The sequence below is a fragment of the Electrophorus electricus genome, chromosome 6, assembly GCF_041902795.1.
Source record: "Electrophorus electricus isolate QZ-2024a chromosome 6, ASM4190279v1, whole genome shotgun sequence".
Lineage (NCBI taxonomy): Eukaryota > Metazoa > Chordata > Actinopteri > Gymnotiformes > Gymnotidae > Electrophorus > Electrophorus electricus.
The window spans coordinates 37284556-37288836 of record NC_137502.1 but is presented as its reverse complement, the minus strand read 5'-3'; positions in this window follow the sequence as shown (position 1 = coordinate 37288836).

Genomic DNA, 4281 nt, shown 5'->3' with positions numbered 1-4281 from the left:
GTTCCGCAGTACCTTGGAGGGCAGTCTGAAGTCTCTTAGGCGTCTGAGGTGGTAAAGATGCTGATGAGCCTTCTTTGCCAGGGAGTTGGTATGGCGAGACCAAGACAGGTCCTGCGAGATATGAACACCAAGGTACCTAAAACTATCTACTCTCTCCACCGTGGTACCACTGATCCTCACAGGTTGGTAGTGCCGCTCCAAACAGCTTTCACTGGTTGGTACGGTGGCCAGGAGGACCCATCAGCAGTGAATGAAAAACATGCATTAATCAAAATGACAACACGAGCGCTACATTTCAGAAAACATCCGACTTCAGAAACACTGCAGATCCGGTCACAACACAGCAGAGGTGATTCTGGAGGACATACGGAGGGGATGGACTCATGAGACCTGCAGGAACCCAGTAGCTGATAGAAAAGAATATTTGCCATTATCACGGTTATATCAGTTTAGACTGGTACAGAATGAACAACTGACCTAGTCATGCTCCGCAGTCTTGAGTTTGTTGAACATTAATAAAACAAAATCCAAGTTAACACCAATATAAACCTAACCCTGCCAGTAAATGACTATCTACATTCAGTGTTACTATATTACAATCCATGGCATCCACCGTTTGGTAAGTCGGACCATGCCGACTTGTGATCTAGTGTCCTATTTCCCCTGGTGGGGAAGGTTACGTGCTGGTAAAGGTTACGTGCTGGTAAAGGTTGGGCACCGCACGCTTGAGGTTAGCGCTGTTGAAATCCCCAACCACAATAAGTGCAGTGTCCCGGTGCTGTGCCTGAAACTGTGTGAGAGCCTCATGAAGTTCCCACAGTGCAGTGTCCATGTTAGCCTGAGGTGGGATGTACACGGTGTTGATGATGACCGAAGTGAACTCCCGAGGAAGGTAGAAAGGACGAAGTTTGAGGGCGAGCAGCTCCAGGTTGGGTGAGCAGGAGCAGGCGAGAGTAACAACGTTGGCATTGTTGCACCAGCTGTTGTTTACCATCACACACACTCCGCCGCCTCTCGATTTCCCCGAATCTGCCGTCCTGTCCATGCGGTGAACCGAGAAGAACTCGGCCGGCTGGATAGCGTGGTTTGGTACCGCTGGGTTCAGCCACGACTCGGTGAAGCAGAGGAGATTGCAATCCCGAATGTCCCTCTGGAACTTTATCCTGGCCCGGAGGTCGTCTAGCTTGTTATCCAGAGACTGGACGTTGGCTAGCAGGATGCTAGGTAAGGGAGCTCGGTGTGCCCGAGCCCTCAGCCTGTTCCTGACGCCGGCTCGCTTCCCTCGCGGCCTTTTCCTCGCGCCGCGTCTTCTGTTTTCCCTCAGGATCTCCGTCGGCCATCTTGGGTCCGGGGTTACAGACGGCTTGAGGTGAGTGCTATGTAGATTAAGAGAAATAAGGGCATCTCTGCTGTACGGGATACGTGCCGTGGTGTGTAGAGAAGGGCTGCGGAGAAGTCAGGGGTAGCGGGAAGAGCGAAAAGAACGAAAAAGATAGCGAAAAGAGCGAAAAAAAGTGCCAGGTGTGGACGGAGCAGTCGTGACGGCAGCCGACCTCACCGGCGCCATCTATAATGTTTGCCACGCCGCCATCTTCCTCCTACCAAAATATAAACAACGGCTGAAACGGGAAGCTCCGGTTCAGAGGGAGGTCGCGCGCTGGACAGACCAATCGGTGGCCGCTCTGCAGGACGCTCTGGATGACGCGGACTGGGACATGTTCCGGCGCAGCACTGATGATGTCAGCGAGTTTACGGAGGCAGTAGTAGGATTTATTGGGAAACTGGTGGACGACACGATCCCAAGAATCACCATCAAGAAGTTTTCCAACCAGAAGCCCTGGGTGGACAGAACCATCCGCGAGGCTCTGAACTCTCGAACTGCTGCCTACAATGCGGGGATCATCAGCGGAAACATGGACGAGTACAAGTCTGCAGCATACGGAGTGCGCAGGGCGGTGAGGGAGGCGAAGCGGCGCTACGGGAAGAAACTAGAGACACAGTTCCAGCAGAGAGGTTCTAGATCCCTGTGGCAGGGACTACGGATGATCACGGACTACAGGAGCCCACCCTCCGGACTGATGAGTGCGGATGAGTCTCTGGCGAACGAGCTGAATACATTCTTTGCTCGCTTCGAGGCTACATCTAGCAGCGCTAATGCTAGCAGCACAAATGCCAACGGCGCTAGTGCTAGCAGCGCCAATGCTAACGGCGCTAGTGCAAATGGCACTATCGGCGCAGCCAATGGCACATGCGCGGGGCCCACCATAGAACAGCGCCCTCTCATCATCACGGAGAGTGACGTGAGGAGAGTGTTTAAAAGGGTGAATACCAGGAAGGCGAGGGGACCAGACGGTATCTGCGGGAGGGTCCTCAAAGCCTGCGCAGATCAGCTAGCCCCGGTATTCACCGACATCTTCAATCTCTCCCTGACGCTCGGTATTGTCCCGTCCAGCTTCAAGCGGTCCACCATCGTCCCCGTCCCGAAGAAACCTCGACCCTCCGACCTCAATGACTACCGCCCTGTCGCCCTCACATCAGTCGTGATGAAGTGCTTTGAAAAGCTAGTTAGAGACTTCATCACATCTTCACTGCCAGCCTCCACGGACCCACTGCAGTTTGCATACCGCCACAACCGCTCCACTGACGATGCGATTGCACATCTGCTCCACACCACACTGACCCACCTGGACGAAGGGAGGGGAAATTGTTAAAATGCTATTTGTCGACTACAGTTCAGCATTTAACACTATCATTCCCTCCCTACTCACTACTAAGTTGGGAGATCTAGGACTGCATACATCCCTGTGCGACTGGATCTCCAACTTCCTAACAGACAGACCACAATCAGTACGGGTGGGCAACTGCGCCTCATCCACCCTCACCCTCAGCACTGGAGCTCCTCAAGGTTGTGTCCTAAGCCCCCTGCTCTACTCACTGTACACCTACGACTGCACAGCCACTTCCAGCTCTAACACCATTGTCAAGTTTGCTGATGACACCGTTGTCGTGGGTCTGATCTCGGACAACGACGAGAGGGCCTACCTGGAGGAGATTAAACACTTGGAAAACTGGTGCCAGGAAAATAATCTCCTCCTAAACGTCAGTAAGACAAAGGAGCTGATCGTGGATTGCAGCAAGAAGCAGGAGCGGCACTACCAACCTGTGAGGATCAGTGGAACCACGGTGGAGAGAGTAGATAGTTTCAGGTACCTTGGTGTTCACATTTCGCAGGACCTGTCCTGGTCCCGCCATACCAGCTCCCTGGCAAAGAAGGCTCGTCAGCGTCTTTACCACCTCAGACGCCTAAGGGACTTCAGACTGCCCTCCAAGGTACTGCGGAACTTCTACACCTGCACTATCGAGAGCATCCTCACGGGGAACATCACAGTCTGGTTTGGAAATAGCACCAAGCAGGACAGACAAGCACTCCAAAGGGTAGTGCGTTCAGCAGAGCGCATCACTCACTCGGAACTTCCTGACCTGCAGACCACCTACTACAAGCGGTGCCAAACCAAGGCCAGGAAAATTGTGAAGGACCCCACCCATCCCAACAATAGACTCTTCTCTCTGTTGAGGTCAGGGAGGCACTTCCGCTCCCTGAAGGCCAAGACAGAGAGGCTGAAGAGGAGCTTCTTCCCACAGGCCATTCGGGCCCTGAATCAGGGAAACTGATAAACTGTGGGGACCACCACCACCACCACCACGTAACATGACTGTATATCTGTACATCTGTATATATAGATTTAGATTTATACTCAATTAACCTGTTACAACAACTGTAGATATGGTACTATACAATGGATCTGTACATTCTGTAGATTGTGTACATATATACTCAACCATATACATTGTACATTGTGTATATAATCATAATATACATATATTGTACATACATTGTTAATATATTTTTGTACATACATAGAATATATATTTATCTGTATATATATTTTTTTTCTCTATGCACCCCTGGTTCTCTTCCTCAGTTTGGACAGAGCACTCTCCACCATTTCACTGCGTGTTGTACTGTGTATGACTATATATGTGACAAATAAACCAAACTTGAACTTGAACTTGATCCAGTTCAACTTAATGAGATACTGTCCAACAACCCAGTTTGTCCATATACCTACATTTAGAGTGTTATAGATTTCAAATCATATTTTGTGTGAATGTGAAAACATATCTGCATTCACACTGCAGATAGAATAGTAAGAATAAGACAACTGACCAGTTGTTGCTAGGGCACACGGAAATGGGTCAGACAACCCAGCAGCTAGTGAC